General features: G+C 51.3%; 1 pseudogene; it reads right to left on the bottom strand.

Moving 5' to 3' along the window:
- Positions 1–22236, bottom strand: part of LOC139256599 (programmed cell death protein 4-like) — a 107295-nt pseudogene that overhangs the window by 3778 nt on the left and 81281 nt on the right.

Raw genomic sequence — 22236 nt, 5'->3', positions numbered from 1 at the left:
GGGTATTACTACAGCCCTGTAGACCATGAGCTTGGTAGTAGATTTGAGGGCCTGCTCTTCAAACACTCCTTTCCTCAGGTGGTCAAAGGCTGCACCGGAGGCGAGGTTGAATCTTGTCGTCAATACCTGCTCTTGTTGCTAATAGGCTCCTGAGGTATGGGAAGTGGTCCACGTTGTCCAGGGCCGTGCCTATAGAAAAGAAAGGACATGCATTTCTGTGATGCCATCCCACCTCCTCAGGTATTCCAAAGTCGTACTTTGAAGAGTGGTCACTGTTCGTGCATGTGTCATCATCATCACAGGCGGTCCCTCGAACCAGGATGACTTGCTTCCACGAGAGTTCACAGATGTTTCAATGAAGGACCCGATATTCCAGTCCTGAACTCCAATTGAAGGGTGGAAGATGCCTGTGCGTGGATTGTTTTAACGTGGGGTGACTGTTGCACACCAGCCACCACATCCAGTTTTCCCCTTCTCTGCTACAGGCACCAACTCTTCCTGGTATTGGCATCTCCCAGTATGTCATCAAGTGATCATTACACAGAGGAGCCGAGAGCCCGGGGGCAGCACAGGTCAGTCCACAGTGCGATATGTGTGCGCACTGGGTCTGTGCAGCAGAGCTGGTCTCCAGAGACTGTGGTTCTCATATTGGACTGTTCAGCCACCTAAGGACTCACTCGAAGAGTGGAAGCAAGTCTTCCTCGATTCCGAGGGACAGCCTGTGATGACAGTGAATAACAGCAGGCAATGTACCAATGGCTGGTATTAAAGCTGGGCCCACCCCTGTCCTCGCTCCACAGCCACATGCCAGTACTTTCCACCACAGGTCACTGTATAGGACCAGGAACAAGCACTCTGGCTGATTTTCCCATCTGAGGGAGCTGAGTTTAACTGGAGTACCTCAACTGCTACCCTGGCGGAGGAAAGATTGGGGACAGAACATGCCTTTTGACCTGTGCAGCACTGACTGAACTATCCAGGCGCTCACCAGTTCCAAATTAAAATCTGACAACAGAAAGCCCCAAAAACATCTCAATTTCTGCCACAACTGGGGAGCAGAAACAGTCCAGCAACAAGTTTGTTTATGTGAGGGAGTGAGATCATACATTTTGCTACTGTGGATATAGAGAGTATATAGAAACAGAAATTTACAGCACAGAAGGAGGCCATTTTGGCCCATCGTGTCCACGCCGGCCGACAAAGAGCCACACGGCCCTCGGTCAGCGGCCCTGAAGGTTACATATAAACCTATGAACAATGACCAAAGGGCAAAGAGCACCCAGCCCAACCAGTCCGCCCCACACAACTGCGACACCCCTTATACTGAAACATTCTACACTCCACCCCAACCGGAGTCATGTGATCTCCTGGGAGAGGCAAAAACCAGATAAAAACCCAGGCCAATTTCGGGAGAAAGAATCTGGGAAAATTCCTCTCCGACCCATCCAGGCAATCGACACTAGTCCAGGAGATCACCTTGGCCGTATTCTATTCCCTGCAGTACTTACCATTATATCTGCACCGTCCAACAAAAGGTCATCCAGTCTAATCCCAATTACCAGCTCTAGGTCTGTAACCCTGCAGGTTACATCGAACCATAGAAAATAGGTGCAGGAGTAGGCCATCGGCTCTTCGAGCCTGCACCATCATTCAATAAGATCTTGGCTGATCATTCCCTCAGTACCACTTTCCTGCTTTCTCTCCATAAGCCTTGATCCCTTTAGCTGTGAGGGCCATATCAAACTCCTTCTTGAATATATCCAATGAACTGGCATCAACAACTCTCTGCGGCAGGGAATTCCACAGGTTAACAACTCTCTGAGTGAAGAAGTTTCCCCTCATCTCGTTCCTAAATGGCCTGTCCCTTATCCTAAGACTGTGTCCCCTGGTTCTGGACTTCCCCAACATCGGGAACATTCTTCCCGCATCTAACCTGTCCCATCCCGTCCCGTCAGAATTTTATACGTTTCTATGAGATCGCCTCTCATCCTTCTAAACTCCAGTGTATAAAGGCCCAGTTGATTCAGTCTCTTCTCGTATGTCAGTCCAGCCATCCCTGGAATCAGTCTGGTGAACCTTCGCTGCACTCCCTCAATAGCAAGAATGTCCTTCCTCAGATTAGGAGACCAAAACTGAACACAATATTCCAGGTGGGGCTTCACCAAGGCCCTGTACAACTGCAGTAAGACCTCCCTGCTCCTATACTCAAATCCCCTCGCTATGAAGGCCAACATACCATTTGCTTTCTTCACCGCCTGCTGTACCTACATGCCAACTTTCAATGACTGATGTACCATGACACCCAGGGCTCGTTGCACCTCCCCTTTTCCTAATCTGTCACCATTCAGATAATATTCTATCTTCGCGTTTTTGCCCCCAAAGTGGATAACCTCACATTTATCTACATTTTACTGCATCTGCCATGCATTTGCCCACTCGCCTAACCTGTCCAAGTCACCCTACAGCCTCTTAGCGTCCTCCTCACAGCTCACACCGCCACCCAGTTTAGTGTCATCTGCAAACTTGGAGATATTACACTCAATTCCATCAACTAAATCGTTAATATATATTGTAAATAGCTGGGGTCCCAGCACTGAGCCCTGCGGCACTCCACTAGTCACTGCCTGCCATTCTGAAAAGGACCCATTTATCCCAACTCTCTGCTTCCTGTCTGCCAACCAGTTCTCTATCCACGTCAGTATATTACTCCCAAATACCATGTGCTTTGATTTTGCACACCAATATCTTGTGTGGGACCTTGTCAAAAGCCCTTTCGAAAGTCCAAATACACCACATCCACTGGTTCTCCCTTGTCCACTCTATTAGTTACATCCTCAAAAAATTCCAGAAGATTTGTCAAGCATGATTTCCCTTTCACAAATCCATGCTGACTTGGACCAATCCTATTACTGCTTTCCAAATGTGCTGCTATTTCATCCTTAATAATAGATTCCAACATTTTCCCCACTACTGATGTCAGGCTAACCGGTCTATAATTACCCGCTTTCTCTCTCCCTCCTTTTTTTTTTTAAAGTGGTGTTACATTAGCTACCCTCCATAGGAACGGATCCAGAGTCGATAGACTGTTGGAAAATTATCACCAATGCATCCACTATTTCTAGGACCACTTCCTTAAGTACTCTGGGATGCAAACTATCAGGCCCTGGGGATTTATTGGCCTTCAATCCCATCCATTTCCCGCCTAATCCTTCAGTTCCTCCCTCTCACTAGACCCTCGGTCCCCGAGTACATCCGGAAGGTTATTTGTGTCTTCCTTTGGTACTTTAAGTGCCCATCCAATCATCTCTTAAAAGTGGTGAGGATTTCTGCATCCACCACTCTGCCAGGCAGCAAGTTCCAGATCCCCTCTGCGTAAAGAAGCTCCCCCTCAAATCCCCTCTAAACCTTCCACCAACCACCTTAAAACTATGCCCCCTCGTAATAGACTCCTCCACCAATGGAAATAGGCCATAGATCCCAGCCCGTCAGTCAGTGTAGAGTAGATCCTAGCCCGTCAGTCAGTGTAGAGTAGATCCTAGCCCATCAGTCAGTGTAGAGTGGATCCCAGCCCTTCAGTCAGTGTAGAGAGTAGATCCTAGCCTGTCAGTCAGTGTAGAGTAGATCCTAGCCCGTCAGTGTAGAGTGGATCCTAGCCCGTCAGTCAGTGTAGAGTAGATCCTAGCCCGTCAGTCAGTATAGAGTGGATCCTAGCCTGTCAGTGAATGTAGAGTAGATCCTAGCCCGTCAGTCAGTGTAGAGTGGATCCTAGCCCGTCAGTCAGTGTAGAGTAGATCCTAGCCCGTCAGTCAGTGTAGAGTGGATCCTAGCCCGTCAGTGAGTGTAGAGTGGATCCTAGCCCGTCAGTGAGTGTAGAGTGGATCCTAGCCCGTCAGTCAGTGTAGAGTGGATCCTAGCCCGTCAGTCAGTGTAGAGTGGATCCTAGCCTGTCAGTCAGTGTAGAGTGGATCCTAGCCCGTCAGTCAGTGTAGAGTAGATCCTAGCCTGTCAGTCAGTCAGTATAGAGTGGATCCTAGCCTGTCAGTGAGTGTAGAGTAGATCCTCGCCCGTCAGTCAGTGTAGAGTAGATCCTAGCCCGTCAGTCAGTGTAGAGTAGATCCTAGCCTGTCAGCCAGTGTAGAGTAGATCCTAGCCCGTCAGTCAGTGTAGAGTGGATCCTAGCCCGTCAGTGAGTGTAGAGTGGATCCTAGCCCGTCAGTCAGTGTAGAGTAGATCCTCGCCCGTCAGTCAGTGTAGAGTGGATCCTAGCCCGTCAGTGAGTGTAGAGTAGATCCTAGCCCGTCAGTCAGTGTAGAGTAGATCCTAGCCCGTCAGTGAGTGTAGAGTAGATCCTAGCCTGTCAGTCAGTGTAGAGTAGATCCTAGCCCGTCAGTCAGTGTAGAGTGGATCCTAGCCCGTCACTCAGTGTAGAGTGGATCCTAGCCTGTCAGTCAGTGTAGAGTAGATCCTAGCCCGTCAGTCAGTGTAGAGTAGATCCTAGCCTGTCAGTCAGTGTAGAGTGGATCCTAGCCCGTCAGTGAGTGTAGAGAGTAGATCCTCGTCCGTCAGTCAGTGTAGAGTGGACCCCAGCCCGTCAGTCAGTGTAGAGTGGATCCCAGCCCGTCAGTCAGTGTAGAGTGGATCCTAGCCCGTCAGTGAGTGTAGAGAGTAGATCCTCGCCCATCAGTCAGTGTAGAGAGTAGATCCTTGCCCGTCAGTCAGTGTAGAGTGGATTCCAGCCCGTCAGTCAGTGTAGAGTGGATCCTAGCCTGTCAGTGAGTGTAGAGAGTAGATCCTCACGCGTCAGTCAGTGTAGAGAGTAGATCCTTGCCCGTCAGTCAGTGTAGAGTGGATTCCAGCCCGTCAGTCAGTGTAGAGAGTAGATCCTCACCCGTCAGTCAGTGTAGAGAGTAGATCCTTGCCCGTCAGTCAGTGTAGAGTGGATTCCAGCCCGTCAGTCAGTGTAGAGTAGATCCTAGCCTGTTAGTCAGTGTAGAGTGGATCCTAGCCCGTCAGTGAGTGTAGAGAGTAGATCCTCACCCGTCAGTCAGTGTAGAGAGTAGGTCCTCACCCGCCAGTCAGTGTAGAGAGTAGATCCTCACCCGTCAGTCAGTGTAGAGTGGATCCTAGCCCGTCAGTGAGTGTAGAGAGTAGATCCTCGCCCGTCAGTCAGTGTAGAGAGTAGATCCTTGCCCGTCAGTCAGTGTAGAGTGGATTCCAGCCCGTCAGTCAGTGTAGAGTGGATCCTAGCCCGTCAGTGAGTGTAGAGAGTAGATCCTCGCCCGTCAGTCAGTGTAGAGAGTAGATCCTTGCCCGTCAGTCAGTGTAGAGTGGATTCCAGCCCGTCAGTCAGTGTAGAGAGTAGATCCTCACCCGTCAGTCAGTGTAGAGAGTAGATCCTTGCCCGTCAGTCAGTGTAGAGTGGATTCCAGCCCGTCAGTCAGTGTAGAGTAGATCCTAGCCTGTTAGTCAGTGTAGAGTGGATCCTAGCCCGTCAGTGAGTGTAGAGAGTAGATCCTCATCCGTCAGTCAGTGTAGAGAGTAGGTCCTCACCCGTCAGTCAGTGTAGAGTGGATTCCAGCCCGTCAGTCAGTGTAGAGTAGATCCTCACCCGTCAGTGAGTGTAGAGTAGATCCTAGCCCGTCAGTCAGTGTAGAGAGTAGATCCTCACCCGTCAGTCAGTGTAGAGTGGATTCCAGCCCGTCAGTCAGTGTAGAGTGGATCCCAGCCCGTCAGTCAGTGTAGAGTAGATCCTCACCCGTCAGTGAGTGTAGAGTGGATCCCAGCCCGTCAGTCAGTGTAGAGAGTAGATCCTCACCCGTCAGTCAGTGTAGAGTGGATCCCAGCCCGTCAGTCAGTGTAGAGTGGATTACAGCCCGTCAGTCAGTGTAGAGAGTAGATCCTCACCCGTCAGTCAGTGTAGAGTGGATCCCAGCCCGTCAGTCAGTGTAGAGTGGATTCCAGCCCGTCAGTCAGTGTAGAGAGTAGATCCTCACCCGTCAGTCAGTGTAGAGTGGATTCCAGCCCGTCAGTCAGTGTAGAGAGTAGATCCTCACCCGTCAGTCAGTGTAGAGTGGATTCCAGCCCGTCAGTCAGTGTAGAGTGGATCCCAGCCCGTCAGTCAGTGTAGAGTGGATCCCAGCCCGTCAGTCAGTGTAGAGTGTATCCTAGCCCGTCAGTCAGTGTAGAGTGGATCCCAGCCCGTCAGTCAGTGTAGAGTGGATTCCAGCCCGTCAGTCAGTGTAGAGTGGATCCCAGCCCGTCAGTCAGTGTAGAGAGTAGATCCTCACCCGTCAGTCAGTGTAGAGAGTAGGTCCTCACCCGTCAGTCAGTGTAGAGTGGATTCCAGCCCGTCAGTCAGTGTAGAGTAGATCCTCACCCGTCAGTGAGTGTAGAGTAGATCCTAGCCCGTCAGTCAGTGTAGAGAGTAGATCCTCACCCGTCAGTCAGTGTAGAGTGGATTCCAGCCCGTCAGTCAGTGTAGAGTGGATCCCAGCCCGTCAGTCAGTGTAGAGTAGATCCTCATCCGTCAGTGAGTGTAGAGTGGATCCCAGCCCGTCAGTCAGTGTAGAGAGTAGATCCTCACCCGTCAGTCAGTGTAGAGTGGATCCCAGCCCGTCAGTCAGTGTAGAGTGGATTCCAGTCCGTCAGTCAGTGTAGAGAGTAGATCCTCACCCGTCAGTCAGTGTAGAGTGGATCCCAGCCCGTCAGTCAGTGTAGAGTGGATTCCAGCCCGTCGGTCAGTGTAGAGAGTAGATCCTCACCCGTCAGTCAGTGTAGAGTGGATTCCAGCCCGTCAGTCAGTGTAGAGAGTAGATCCTCACCCGTCAGTCAGTGTAGAGTGGATTCCAGCCCGTCAGTCAGTGTAGAGTGGATCCCAGCCCGTCAGTCAGTGTAGAGTGGATCCCAGCCCGTCAGTCAGTGTAGAGTGGATTCCAGCCCGTCAGTCAGTGTAGAGAGTAGATCCTCACCCGTCAGTCAGTGTAGAGTGGATTCCAGCCCGTCAGTCAGTGTAGAGAGTAGATCCTCACCCGTCAGTCAGTGTAGAGTGGATTCCAGCCCGTCAGTCAGTGTAGAGTGGATCCCAGCCCGTCAGTCAGTGTAGAGTGGATCCCAGCCCGTCAGTCAGTGTAGAGTGTATCCTAGCCCGTCAGTCAGTGTAGAGTGGATCCCAGCCCGTCAGTCAGTGTAGAGTGGATTCCAGCCCGTCGGTCAGTGTAGAGTGGATCCCAGCCCGTCAGTCAGTGTAGAGTGGATTCCAGCCCGTCAGTCAGTGTAGAGTGGATCCCAGCCCGTCAGTCAGTGTAGAGTGTATCCTAGCCCGTCAGTCAGTGTAGAGTGGATCCCAGCCCGTCAGTCAGTGTAGAGTGGATTCCAGCCCGTCAGTCAGTGTAGAGTGGATCCCAGCCCGTCAGTCAGTGTAGAGTGTATCCTAGCCCGTCAGTCAGTGTAGAGTGGATCCCAGCCCGTCAGTCAGTGTAGAGTGGATTCCAGCCCGTCAGTCAGTGTAGAGTAGATCCTCACCCGTCAGTGAGTGTAGAGTAGATCCTAGCCCGTCAGTCAGTGTAGAGAGTAGATCCTCACCCGTCAGTCAGTGTAGAGTGGATTCCAGCCCGTCAGTCAGTGTAGAGTGGATCCCAGCCCGTCAGTCGGTGTAGAGTAGATCCTCACCCGTCAGTGAGTGTAGAGTGGATCCCAGCCCGTCAGTCAGTGTAGAGAGTAGATCCTCACCCGTCAGTCAGTGTAGAGTGGATCCCAGCCCGTCAGTCAGTGTAGAGTGGATTACAGCCCGTCAGTCAGTGTAGAGAGTAGATCCTCACCCGTCAGTCAGTGTAGAGTGGATCCCAGCCCGTCAGTCAGTGTAGAGTGGATTCCAGCCCGTCAGTCAGTGTAGAGAGTAGATCCTCACCCGTCAGTCAGTGTAGAGTGGATTCCAGCCCGTCAGTCAGTGTAGAGAGTAGATCCTCACCCGTCAGTCAGTGTAGAGTGGATTCCAGCCCGTCAGTCAGTGTAGAGTGGATCCCAGCCCGTCAGTCAGTGTAGAGTGGATCACAGCCCGTCAGTCAGTGTAGAGTGTATCCTAGCCCGTCAGTCAGTGTAGAGTGGATCCCAGCCCGTCAGTCAGTGTAGAGTGGATTCCAGCCCGTCAGTCAGTGTAGAGTGGATCCCAGCCCGTCAGTCAGTGTAGAGAGTAGATCCTCACCCGTCAGTCAGTGTAGAGAGTAGGTCCTCACCCGTCAGTCAGTGTAGAGTGGATTCCAGCCCGTCAGTCAGTGTAGAGTAGATCCTCACCCGTCAGTGAGTGTAGAGTAGATCCTAGCCCGTCAGTCAGTGTAGAGAGTAGATCCTCACCCGTCAGTCAGTGTAGAGTGGATTCCAGCCCGTCAGTCAGTGTAGAGTGGATCCCAGCCCGTCAGTCAGTGTAGAGTAGATCCTCATCCGTCAGTGAGTGTAGAGTGGATCCCAGCCCGTCAGTCAGTGTAGAGAGTAGATCCTCACCGTCAGTCAGTGTAGAGTGGATCCCAGCCCGTCAGTCAGTGTAGAGTGGATTCCAGTCCGTCAGTCAGTGTAGAGAGTAGATCCTCACCCGTCAGTCAGTGTAGAGTGGATCCCAGCCCGTCAGTCAGTGTAGAGTGGATTCCAGCCCGTCGGTCAGTGTAGAGAGTAGATCCTCACCCGTCAGTCAGTGTAGAGTGGATTCCAGCCGTCAGTCAGTGTAGAGAGTAGATCCTCACCCGTCAGTCAGTGTAGAGTGGATTCCAGCCCGTCAGTCAGTGTAGAGTGGATCCCAGCCCGTCAGTCAGTGTAGAGTGGATCCCAGCCCGTCAGTCAGTGTAGAGTGGATTCCAGCCCGTCAGTCAGTGTAGAGAGTAGATCCTCACCCGTCAGTCAGTGTAGAGTGGATTCCAGCCCGTCAGTCAGTGTAGAGAGTAGATCCTCACCCGTCAGTCAGTGTAGAGTGGATTCCAGCCCGTCAGTCAGTGTAGAGTGGATCCCAGCCCGTCAGTCAGTGTAGAGTGGATCCCAGCCCGTCAGTCAGTGTAGAGTGTATCCTAGCCCGTCAGTCAGTGTAGAGTGGATCCCAGCCCGTCAGTCAGTGTAGAGTGGATTCCAGCCCGTCGGTCAGTGTAGAGTGGATCCCAGCCCGTCAGTCAGTGTAGAGTGGATTCCAGCCCGTCAGTCAGTGTAGAGTGGATCCCAGCCCGTCAGTCAGTGTAGAGTGTATCCTAGCCCGTCAGTCAGTGTAGAGTGGATCCCAGCCCGTCAGTCAGTGTAGAGTGGATTCCAGCCCGTCAGTCAGTGTAGAGTGGATCCCAGCCCGTCAGTCAGTGTAGAGTGTATCCTAGCCCGTCAGTCAGTGTAGAGTGGATCCCAGCCCGTCAGTCAGTGTAGAGTGGATTCCAGCCCGTCAGTCAGTGTAGAGTGTATCCCAGCCCGTCAGTCAGTGTAGAGTGGATCCCAGCCCGTCAGTCAGTGTAGAGTGGATTCCAGCCCGTCAGTCAGTGTAGAGAGTAGATCCTCACCCGTCAGTCAGTGTAGAGTGGATCCCAGCCCGTCAGTCAGTGTAGAGTGGATTCCAGCCCGTCAGTCAGTGTAGAGTGGATTCCAGCCCGTCAGTCAGTGTAGAGTGGATCCCAGCCCATCAGTCAGTGTAGAGTGGATTCCAGCCCGTCAGTCAGTGTAGAGTGGATCCCAGCCCGTCAGTCAGTGTAGAGTGGATCCCAGCCCGTCAGTCAGTGTAGAGTGGATCCCAGCCCGTCAGTCAGTGTAGAGTGGATCCCAGCCCGTCAGTCAGTGTAGAGTGGATCCCAGCCCGTCAGTCAGTGTAGAGTGGATTCCAGCCCGTCAGTCAGTGTAGAGTGGATCCCAGCCCGTCAGTCAGTGTAGAGTGTATCCTAGCCCGTCAGTCAGTGTAGAGTGGATCCTAGCCCGTCAGTGAGTGTAGAGAGTAGATCCTCGTCCGTCAGTCAGTGTAGAGTGGACCCCAGCCCGTCAGTCAGTGTAGAGTGGATCCCAGCCCGTCAGTCAGTGTAGAGTGGATCCTAGCCCGTCAGTGAGTGTAGAGAGTAGATCCTCGCCCATCAGTCAGTGTAGAGAGTAGATCCTTGCCCGTCAGTCAGTGTAGAGTGGATTCCAGCCCGTCAGTCAGTGTAGAGTGGATCCTAGCCCGTCAGTGAGTGTAGAGAGTAGATCCTCGCCCGTCAGTCAGTGTAGAGAGTAGATCCTTGCCCGTCAGTCAGTGTAGAGTGGATTCCAGCCCGTCAGTCAGTGTAGAGTGGATCCTAGCCCGTCAGTGAGTGTAGAGAGTAGATCCTCGCCCGTCAGTCAGTGTAGAGAGTAGATCCTTGCCCGTCAGTCAGTGTAGAGTGGATTCCAGCCCGTCAGTCAGTGTAGAGAGTAGATCCTCACCCGTCAGTCAGTGTAGAGAGTAGATCCTTGCCCGTCAGTCAGTGTAGAGTGGATTCCAGCCCGTCAGTCAGTGTAGAGTATATCCTAGCCTGTTAGTCAGTGTAGAGTGGATCCTAGCCCGTCAGTGAGTGTAGAGAGTAGATCCTCACCCGTCAGTCAGTGTAGAGAGTAGGTCCTCACCCGCCAGTCAGTGTAGAGAGTAGATCCTCACCCGTCAGTCAGTGTAGAGTGGATCCTAGCCCGTCAGTGAGTGTAGAGAGTAGATCCTCGCCCGTCAGTCAGTGTAGAGAGTAGATCCTTGCCCGTCAGTCAGTGTAGAGTGGATTCCAGCCCGTCAGTCAGTGTAGAGTGGATCCTAGCCCGTCAGTGAGTGTAGAGAGTAGATCCTCGTCCGTCAGTCAGTGTAGAGAGTAGATCCTTGCCCGTCAGTCAGTGTAGAGTGGATTCCAGTCCGTCAGTCAGTGTAGAGAGTAGATCCTCACCCGTCAGTCAGTGTAGAGAGTAGATCCTCACCCGTCAGTCAGTGTAGAGTAGATCCTAGCCCGTCAGTGAGTGTAGAGTAGATCCTAGCCCGTCAGTCAGTGTAGAGAGTAGATCCTCACCCGTCAGTCAGTGTAGAGTGGATTCCAGCCCGTCAGTCAGTGTAGAGTGGATCCCAGCCTGTCAGTCAGTGTAGAGTAGATCCTCACCCGTCAGTGAGTGTAGAGTGGATCCCAGCCCGTCAGTCAGTGTAGAGAGTAGATCCTCACCCGTCAGTCAGTGTAGAGTGGATCCCAGCCCGTCAGTCAGTGTAGAGTGGATTCCAGCCCGTCAGTCAGTGTAGAGAGTAGATCCTCACCCGTCAGTCAGTGTAGAGTGGATCCCAGCCCGTCAGTCAGTGTAGAGTGGATTCCAGCCCGTCAGTCAGTGTAGAGAGTAGATCCTCACCCGTCAGTCAGTGTAGAGTGGATTCCAGCCCGTCAGTCAGTGTAGAGAGTAGATCCTCACCCGTCAGTCAGTGTAGAGTGGATTCCAGCCCGTCAGTCAGTGTAGAGTGGATCCCAGCCCGTCAGTCAGTGTAGAGTGGATCCCAGCCCGTCAGTCAGTGTAGAGTGTATCCTAGCCCGTCAGTCAGTGTAGAGTGGATCCCAGCCCGTCAGTCAGTGTAGAGTGGATTCCAGCCCGTCAGTCAGTGTAGAGTGGATCCCAGCCCGTCAGTCAGTGTAGAGAGTAGATCCTCACCCGTCAGTCAGTGTAGAGAGTAGGTCCTCACCCGTCAGTCAGTGTAGAGTGGATTCCAGCCCGTCAGTCAGTGTAGAGTAGATCCTCACCCGTCAGTGAGTGTAGAGTAGATCCTAGCCCGTCAGTCAGTGTAGAGAGTAGATCCTCACCTGTCAGTCAGTGTAGAGTGGATTCCAGCCCGTCAGTCAGTGTAGAGTGGATCCCAGCCCGTCAGTCAGTGTAGAGTAGATCCTCACCCGTCAGTGAGTGTAGAGTGGATCCCAGCCCGTCAGTCAGTGTAGAGAGTAGATCCTCACCCGTCAGTCAGTGTAGAGTGGATCCCAGCCCGTCAGTGTAGAGTGGATTCCAGCCCGTCAGTCAGTGTAGAGAGTAGATCCTCACCCGTCAGTCAGTGTAGAGTGGATTCCAGCCCGTCAGTCAGTGTAGAGAGTAGATCCTCACCCGTCAGTCAGTGTAGAGTGGATTCCAGCCCGTCAGTCAGTGTAGAGTGGATCCCAGCCCGTCAGTCAGTGTAGAGTGGATCCCAGCCCGTCAGTCAGTGTAGAGTGTATCCTAGCCCGTCAGTCAGTGTAGAGTGGATCCCAGCCCGTCAGTCAGTGTAGAGTGGATTCCAGCCCGTCGGTCAGTGTAGAGTGGATCCCAGCCCGTCAGTCAGTGTAGAGTGGATTCCAGCCCGTCAGTCAGTGTAGAGTGGATCCCAGCCCGTCAGTCAGTGTAGAGTGTATCCTAGCCCGTCAGTCAGTGTAGAGTGGATCCCAGCCCGTCAGTCAGTGTAGAGTGGATTCCAGCCCGTCAGTCAGTGTAGAGTGGATCCCAGCCCGTCAGTCAGTGTAGAGTGTATCCTAGCCCGTCAGTCAGTGTAGAGTGGATCCCAGCCCGTCAGTCAGTGTAGAGTGGATCCCAGCCCGTCAGTCAGTGTAGAGTGTATCCCAGCCCGTCAGTCAGTGTAGAGTGGATCCCAGCCCGTCAGTCAGTGTAGAGTGGATTCCAGCCCGTCAGTCAGTGTAGAGAGTAGATCCTCACCCGTCAGTCAGTGTAGAGTGGATCCCAGCCCGTCAGTCAGTGTAGAGTGGATTCCAGCCCGTCAGTCAGTGTAGAGTGGATTCCAGCCCGTCAGTCAGTGTAGAGTGGATCCCAGCCCGTCAGTCAGTGTAGAGTGGATTCCAGCCCGTCAGTCAGTGTAGAGTGGATCCCAGCCCGTCAGTCAGTGTAGAGTGTATCCTAGCCCGTCAGTCAGTGTAGAGTGGATCCCAGCCCGTCAGTCAGTGTAGAGTGGATCCTAGCCCGTCAGTCAGTGTAGAGTGGATCCCAGCCCGTCAGTCAGTGTAGAGTGGATCCCAGCCCGTCAGTCAGTGTAGAGTGGATCCCAGCCCGTCAGTCAGTGTAGAGTGTATCCCAGCCCGTCAGTCAGTGTAGAGTGGATCCCAGCCCGTCAGTCAGTGTAGAGTGTATCCCAGCCCGTCAGTCAGTGTAGAGTGGATCCTAGCCCGTCAGTCAGTGTAGAGTGGATCCCAGCCCGTCAGTCAGTGTGGAGTGGATCCCAGCCCGTCAGTCAGTGTAGAGTGGATCCCAGCCCGTCAGTCAGTGTAGAGTGGATCCTAGCCCGTCAGTCAGTGTAGAGTGTATCCTAGCCCGTCAGTCAGTGTAGAGTGGATCCCAGCCCGTCAGTCAGTGTAGAGTGGATCCCAGCCCGTCAGTCAGTGTGGAGTGGATCCCAGCCCGTCGGTCAGTGTAGAGTGGATCCCAGCCCGTCAGTCAGTGTAGAGAGTGGATCCCAGCCCGTCAGTCAGTGTAGAGAGTAGATCCTCACCCGTCAGTCAGTGTAGAGTGGATCCCAGCCCGTCAGTCAGTGTAGAGTGGATCCCAGCCCGTCAGTCAGTGTAGAGTGGATCCCAGCCCGTCAGTCAGTGTAGAGAGTGGATCCCAGCCCGTCAGTCAGTGTAGAGAGTAGATCCTCACCCGTCAGTCAGTGTAGAGTGGATCCCAGCCCGTCAGTCAGTGTAGAGTGGATTCCAGCCCGTCAGTCAGTGTAGAGTGGATCCCAGCCCGTCAGTCAGTGTAGAGTGTATCCCAGCCCGTCAGTCAGTGTAGAGTGGATCCCAGCCCGTCAGTCAGTGTAGAGTGGATCCCAGCCCGTCAGTCAGTGTAGAGTGGATCCCAGCCCGTCAGTCAGTGTAGAGTGGATCCCAGCCCGTCAGTCAGTGTAGAGTGGATCCTAGCCCGTCAGTCAGTGTAGAGTGGATCCTAGCCCGTCAGTCACAATGAGTGCCGAGGTCTCCAGATCAGGAACAGCGGCAACTGACTGTCAGGAGTAAAGAAATGTTGCTGACCTCTTGGACCAGGGATTGAAGGAATTGAAAAGCTGAAGGGGCCGATGTTGAAGATTTCTCTCCACCCCAACCCGCGGGGCTCTCGGGATGTAGTGTGAAATTCAACTCTTGGTACTTGTTTTTGCTGCAGGCAGTGAAGTCGGGTTGCGGCGGGGCAGAAGTGCGCGGGGAGCTCGACGCAGACGTCCCGCATCACGCCCGACACATCGCAACGTCCCTCCCCGTCAGTTACAGGGGAGGGCCGCTGCAAACGCTGTCGCCACGTTAGTGGCACGCACTGGGCCACCAGGGAGGGTTTCGGCGGGGCTGGCAGTTCGGCATTCCCTCGCATGTTGGCGGTCCAGCCAAATCCGTGGCCGCCATTGCCGGGTCTACCTCGGGGTCGGCGGACAATTAAACTAAAATGGCAGCCGCAGTCCGCCCCTTTAAGGGCGGACGCACCGCCCAGCCACAACCAGCTTCCCGCCGGGGACACCGAGCGGTGACCGATCTGGTCCCATGGGGCAATTTCCCACACGGGACAGAAAGGAGGTCGCCGCCGGTCGGTCGGGAGGTCGACAGGGCGGGAACACGGGCGGGCGAGAACGTCCACTGCCCCCCAAAAAATATGGGCAATGTCGCGATTGTCTGCAATTGCGCGCGGATCGAGTGGTGAGTGCTTTCCGTGCCGTCACTGCTAACAGTTCTTTAAAACAGGGGCAATTTCAGCCACGGAGACTCGACAAAGTCCACACACAGCCATTTGCTGGTGTTCGTCCACACTGCTCTGTAGGTGGCCGGCTTGCTCCCCGCGGAGTGGGAAATGTTGAGGGTTGAAGCCCCACTCGAGGTTTGAGCATGTAACCCAGACTCACCCGACAGTGCAGTGCGGAGGGATGCTGCACTATCGGAGGCATTGCATCTCGAAGATATTTAGAGCAAGACCCTACCAGCCCACAGGTCAGAATTAAAGATCTCACGGCAGTACTATACAACAGTGGGGGAGTTCTCCCTGTGTCCTTGCCAAGATTCATCCCTCAGCTAATACCACTAACATCAAATTATCTGGTTATTTATCACATTGACGGCCACTTTAAAAAAAAATGTTTGTACTCGGGATGAGGGTGACGCAGGGAAGGTGCACGGATTGCCGATCCCTAAGTGGGCTGCCCCGAACTATTGCAGACCTTGGGGTGATGGTGCTCCCACAATGTCATTAGCTAGGCAATGCCAGCAATGAATGGTGACCCATGTCCAAGTCAGGATTGTGTGTGACAGGGGGGGGGAACTTGGAGGTGATGGTGCTCCCACATTATTACTCTGGGTGGTAGATGCTGCAGCACATACTGCAGCCACAGAGCGCTGGTGGTGGAGGTTTGGGATAGGGGCACCGATCAAGCAACCTGCTCTGCCCGGGATGATGTCGAGCTTCTTCGGTACTACCACAGCTGTGCCCATCCAGGCGCGTGTTGAGTTTTCCATCACACTTCTGGCTTGAGCCTTGTAGATGATGGAGAGGCTTTGAGGGGGTCAGGAGGTGATCCAATCGTCACAGACGAGCCAGTGACGGGCGTGCTGCTGACATGGCTGGTCCAGCTTCTGGTCAATAGTGAGCCGCAGGATGTGGCGATGGTGAGTAAAGTTAAAGGAAGGTGCTCAGCTTTACCATGTTGGAGATGGTCATTACCAAGCACTATTGTGGAGCACATGTTACCAGCCACTTGTTAGCCCAAGCCTGGATTTTATCCAGGCCCTGTTGTAGGCTGGCATGGGCTGCTTCATTGCCTGAAGAGTTGCGAATGGGGCAGAAGACTGTGGAACTATCAGCAAACAGCCACCCTGATGGAGGCAAGATCATTGGTGAAGCAGCTGAAGATGGCAGAGGGGAGGGCAACTCTCTGAGGAACTCCTGTAGCGATGTTCTGGAGTTGTGAAGACTGGCCTCTGACAATCACAATCATCTCCGTGTGTCAGTTCCGACTCCAGCCATTGCAGTTTGCTTACAACAGTGACAACACGTCAAAAAGTACTTCATTGGCTGTGAAGCACTTTGGGATGTCCCGACCACATGAGAAGTGCTCTATAAATGCAAAGGTTTTTTTTTTAAAGATAATCTGCAAGTAAACATCACAAAATCTCAACTGTTCTTAATAAATGCCACTGAAACTATTTTGGACAATTTCTGTAGTGGTATATACGCACAATTCAAAAACCATTTAGAATATATTTCTCTGTTTGGGTTGGTAATGTTGCTACACTTCTAGCCACTGAATTCAATGGATACAGCTGTTGTGTCAGCCGTGGCTCAGTGGGCAGCACTCTCGCCTCTGGGTCAGAAGGTTGTGTGTTCAAGTCCCACTCCAGAGACTTGAGCCCATAATCCAGGCGGACGGTGCTGAGCAGGACGGCAGTGCAACAAACAGGGTTAGTGAAGGGGCTGGGGAGGGCATGGAGGGGGCTGCATCATTTCCTGTTGTTCACAGCCTGCACCTGTCACACTGGGGGAAGGGAAAACACCACCGATGGAAAGTCAACAGAAAAATTAAACCCCCAAACAGCAAAAGCCTATTGTTGTATACACAGGGGGAATGTCCATCGACAGGAAAGAGGTAATATGATAGGTCCAAGTCAGCATGGATTTGTGAAAGGGAAATCATGCTTGACAAATCTTCTGGAATTTTTTGAGGATGTTTCCAGTAGAGTGGACAAGGAGGAACCAGTTGATGTGGTATATTTGGACTTTCAGAAGGCTTTCGACAAGGTCCCACACAAGAGATTAATGTGCAAAGTTAAAGCACATGGGATTGGGGGTAGTGTGCTGACATGGATTGAGAACTGGTTGTCAGACAGGAAGCAAAGAGTAGGAGTAAATGGGTACTTTTCAGAATGGCAGGCAGTGACTAGTGGGGTGCCGCAAGGTTCTGTGCTGGAGCCCCAGCTGTTTACACTGTACATTAATGATTTAGACGAGGGGATTAAATGTAGTATCTCCAAATTTGCGGATGACACTAAGTTGGGTGGCAGTGTGAGCTGCGAGGAGGATGCTATGAGGCTGCAGAGTGACTTGGATAGGTTAGGTGAGTGGGCAAATGCATGGCAGATGAAGTATAATGTGGATAAATGTGAGGTTATTCACTTTGGTGGTAAAAACAGAGAGACAGACTATTATCTGAATGGTGACAGATTAGGAAAAGGGGAGGTGCAACGAGACCTGGGTGTCATGGTACATCAGTCATTGAAGGTTGGCATGCAGGTACAGCAGGCGGTTAAGAAAGCAAATGGCATGTTGGCCTTCATAGCAAGAGGATTTGAGTACAGGGGCAGGGAGGTGTTGCTACAGTTGTACAGGGCCTTGGTGAGGCCACACCTGGAATATTGTGTACAGTTTTGGTCTCCTAACCTGAGGAAGGACATTCTTGCTATTGAGGGAGTGCAGCGAAGGTTCACCAGACTGATTCCCGGGATGGCGGGACTGACCTATCAAGAAAGACTGGATCAACTGGGCTTGTATTCACTGGAGTTCAGAAGAATGAGAGGGGACCTCATAGAAACGTTTAAAATTCTGATGGGTTTCGACAGGTTAGATGCAGGAAGAATGTTCCCAATGTTGGGGAAGTCCAGAACCAGGGGTCACAGTCTAAGGATAAGGGGTAAGCCATTTAGGACCGAGATGAGGATAAACGTCTTCACCCAGAGAGTGGTGAACCTGTGGAATTCTCTACCACAGAAAGTTGTTGAGGCCAATTCACTAAATATATTCAAAAAGGAGTTAGATGTAGTCCTTACTACTAGGGGGATCAAGGGGTATGGCGAGAAAGCAGGAATGAGGTACTGAAGTTGCATGTTCAGCCATGAACTCATTGAATGGCGGTGCAGGCTCGAAGGGCTGAATGGCCTACTCCTGCACCTATTTTCTATGTTTCTATGTTTCAATGAGGGGGGGGGAGGCGATGTCATGTATGTAACCTCTATGTAACACCACTGCAATACTATATATACTTAAGCAATGCACACCTTGACCACAGGAGGTGAACGTGTGGGAGACACTCCTTACCTGGCCATCCAGGTATATAAAGGGAGGTCCCACGCAGGGTCATCACTTCTTGGTCCTGTGAATAAAGGTTCAGGTCACAGAGTGACCTTGTCCATAGAATGCGCCTCGTGTGGGTTTTGTGCCATTGAGAAAGGACATTACAGTTCTTGAGCTGGCGGGTGGCCCTTTCTACCTCGTGCAGGGCTGGGGTTTTGCTGAGATGGTGGCGGGTAGCATGCTGCAGGATGGAGTCGAGGAAACTCGTGTCAAAGGCAGACTCTCGGTTAAGGAGATCTTCGAAGTGCTCCTTCCAGCGGGTCCTGACTGCCTTGGTGTCCCTGATGAGTGTCTCCCCATTGTTAGTCAGCAGAGGGGTGGGGCCTTGGATGTTTGGGCTGTAGATGGCCTTAACTGCAGTGAAGAATCCTCGCACATCATGGCTGTCGGCCAGCTGCTGAATCTCCTGTGCTTTCTCCACCCACCACCTGTTCTTTAGGTCCCGGGTTTTTTGTTGAACCTCGGCCTTAAACCTGTAATGTTGCTTTGCTGCTCCCGAATTGGATTGTTTTAGGCTCAGAAATGCCCTGCGCTTGTGGTTTATTAGCTCTTGGATCTCCAGGTCATTCTCATCAAACCAGTCCTGATGTTTCCTGGTTGAGTGACCGAGCGGGGAATTATAGACCAGTCAGCTTATCATCAGTGGTCGGAAAAATAATGGAATCCCGACAAAAGGAGAAAATTGAAGAACATCTAGAAACCAAAAATATAATAACAAATGATCAGCATGGATTTCAAAAGGGAGAATCTTGCTTGCCCAACCTCATTGAATTTGTTGAAGAGGTTAAAGAGAGAGTAGATAAGAGTAAGGCAGTCGATGTAATTTATCTCGATATTCAAAAGGCCTTTGATAAGGTACCCCCATAATAGACTGATGAACAAGGTCAGAGAATGTGGAGTCAGGGAACAAGTAGCAGAATGGATCGCTAGCTGACTTCAAGACAGAAAGCAGAGAGTGGGGGTAAAGGGCAGCTATTCACAGGGGCAGAAGATGGGTGGTGGTGTTCCACAAGGAGCAGTGCTGGGACCAGTGTTGTTTATATTAATGATTTAGAACCAAATACACAATTTCTAAATTTGCGGATGACACCAAATTACTGCAACAAGGACTGCAACAAATTACAGGAGGTCATTAAATAACTTGCAGAATGGGCATATAATTAGGAAATGAAGTTCAACACAGATAAATGTGAGGTATTGCTTTTTGGCAGGAAGAGTAGGGAGTTCACGTATTATTTGGAGGGTGGAGTCTGGGTGGGGTAGAGGAACAAAGGGATCTCGGGAACAAATACACAAATCATTAAACGTTATGACACAGGTTAGCAAGGCCGTAAAAAGCAAACCAAGCACTAGGGTTTATTTCTAGAGGGATAGAATTAGTTCATAGTTTAGTTCATAGTCAGATAACTAGAGGCATGGCAGGGCAGCTCAGTGCCGTGGAATTCTCATCCTGTGCCATGTGGGAAGTCCTGAACCCTTCGCATAGCCTGGATGACCATATGTACATGCAGCAACTCGAGCATCTGGGGGGGCTAATAAGACAACGGAATACACATTATAGGGTAGGACACTGAGGACACTATGAAGGACACGCCTTCTTGAATCGGCCATTTCAGAGGGTTGTTAAGGGTCAAGCACGTTGCTGTGGGTCTGGAGTCACACTTAGGCCAGACCGGTAAGGTCGGCAGATTTCCTTCCCTAAAGGACATGAACCAGGTGGGTTTTTACAGAAATCCGATAGTTTCATGGTCACCATTACTGACACTGGCTTTTGATTCCAGATTTATTTAATGAACTGAATTTAAATTCTCCAGATGTTGTGGTGGGATCTGAACTCATGTCCGGATCATTGGTCCAGGCCTCTGGGTTACTGGTCCTGTAACGTCACCACTGTGCTACCACTCCCATTCTGGGGTGTTGGGCCCAGCTCGGGGGAAGGGACACAAGATGGGGCTTGCTTCCTTCTCTTTGTTGTTTCATACAATCAGAAATTTACAGCCTGGAAGGAGGCCATTCGGCCCATCATGTCCACACTGGCCGACAAAGAGCTATCCAGCCTAATCCCACTGTCCAGCTCTTGGTCCGTGGCCATGTAGGATACAAGACTTCAGGTGTACATCCAGGTACTGTTTAAATGTGGTGAGGGTTTCTGCCTCTACCACCCTTTCAGGCCGTGAGTTCCAGACCCCCACCACCCTCTGGGTGAAGACATCTCCCTCAAATCCCCTCGAAACCTCCCCCCAATTACTTTAAATCTATGTCCCCTGGTTATTGATCCCTCTGCCAAGGGAAACAGGGTCTTCCTATCCACTCTATCCAGACCCCTCATAATTTTATACACCTCAATCAGGTCTCCCCTCAGCCTCCTCTGTTCCAAAGAAAACAGACCCAGCATATCTAATCTTTCCTCATCGCTAAATTTCTCCACTCCCGGCAACATTCTTGTAAATCTCCTCTGTACCCTCTCCAGTGCAGTCACATCCTTCCTGTAATGTGCTGACCAGAACTACACACAGTACTCCAGCAGCGGCCTAACCAGTGTTTTATACAGTTCAAAGCATAATGTCCTTGCTCTTGTATTCCATGCCTCAGCTAATAAAGGCAAGTATTCCGTATGCCTTCTTAACCACATTATCTACCTGGCCTGCTATCTTCAGGGATCTGTGGACCTGCACTTCCAGGTCCCTTTGTTCCTCTACACTTTTCAATGTGTATTCCCTTGCCTTGTTAGACCTCCCCAAATGCATTACCTCACACTTCTCTGGATTGAATTCCATTTGCCACTGTTCTGCCCACCTGACCGGTACATCGATATCTTCCTGCAGTCTACAGCTTTCTTCTTCATTATCAACCACACGGCCAATTTTTGTATCATCTGCTAACTTCTTAATCATACCCCCAACATTCAAGGCCAAATCATTGATATATACAAAAAGCAAGGGACCCAGTACTGAGCCCTGTGGCACCCCACTGGATACAGCCTTCCAGTCACAAAAACACCATTAACCATTACCCTTTGCTTCCTGCCACTGAGCCAATTTTGGATCCAACTTGTCACTTTGCCCTGGATCCCATGAGCTTTTACTTTCATGACCAGTCTGCCATGTGGGACCTTATCAAAAGCTTTGCTAAAATCCATATACACTACATCGTACACACTGCCCTCATCGACCCTCCTGGTTACCTCCTCAAAACATTCAATCAAGTTAGTCAGACACGACCTTCCCTCAACAAATCCATGCTGACTGTCCTTGATTAATTCATGTCTTTCCAAATGGAGATTTATCCTGACCCTCAGGATTTTTTCCAACAATTTTCCCATCACCGAGGTTAGGCTGACTGGCCTGTAATTACTCGGACTATCCCTTTCTCCCTTCTTATACTCTCCCTTTGACACCGTTGTGTATCCTTATTTTTAGTTTCGACTTACCAAAGCAGTTTAGCAGCTGCAGCCGAAAGGATTTGATGACAAGCCTGGGCTATGGTTTCGGGATGTGTCTCTACAACGTTCCAAGACCAGACATGCTGGTTGGGGGCACCACATGTGGCAACCTGTACGTGGAGAAAGGCGAGGAGTGTGACTGTGGCTTGCCGGAGGTAGGGAGGAGCCAGATGACTCTGGTGATGTGGACCTACAGGTGACATCTTTATAGCTGATGGGAATCCTGAATATCGTGGCAAACCATAAACTTGTATTTCCTATAGAACAGTGGCTCCGTGTACATATAGGATTGGTTCCAAATTGAATTACTGTGATGATTTAGATTAGTTTGGACTGACCATTTTGCTTTTACCAACACAAGCCTTGACGTGATAGTTTGTGACTTCAGTGCAGGAACACTTAGGCCCCGATATTAATGCAAAGAGTGAGGGAGGAATTGTGTGCACCAAACTGGATAGGAAACTTAGCCAGTACGATTCCCTGACTTAAACATAGAAAACATAGAAAAACATAGAAAATAGGTGCAGGAGTAGGCCATTCGGCCCTTTGAGCCTGCACCACCATTCAATGAGTTCATGGCTGAACATGAAACTTCAGTACCCCATTCCTGCTTTCTCGCCATACCCCTTGATCCCCCTAGTAGTAAGGACTTCATCTAACTAATTTTTGAATATATTTAGTGAATTGGCCTCAACAACTTTCTGTGGTAGAGAATTCCACAGGTTCACCACTCTCTGGGTGAAGAAGTTTCTCCTCATCTCGGTCCT

The sequence above is a fragment of the Pristiophorus japonicus genome, unplaced genomic scaffold (assembly GCF_044704955.1).
Source record: "Pristiophorus japonicus isolate sPriJap1 unplaced genomic scaffold, sPriJap1.hap1 HAP1_SCAFFOLD_747, whole genome shotgun sequence".
NCBI classification, from domain to species: domain Eukaryota; kingdom Metazoa; phylum Chordata; class Chondrichthyes; family Pristiophoridae; genus Pristiophorus; species Pristiophorus japonicus.
The sequence above is the reverse complement of the archived record's forward strand: the minus strand, read 5'-3'. Positions and strand labels throughout refer to the sequence as shown.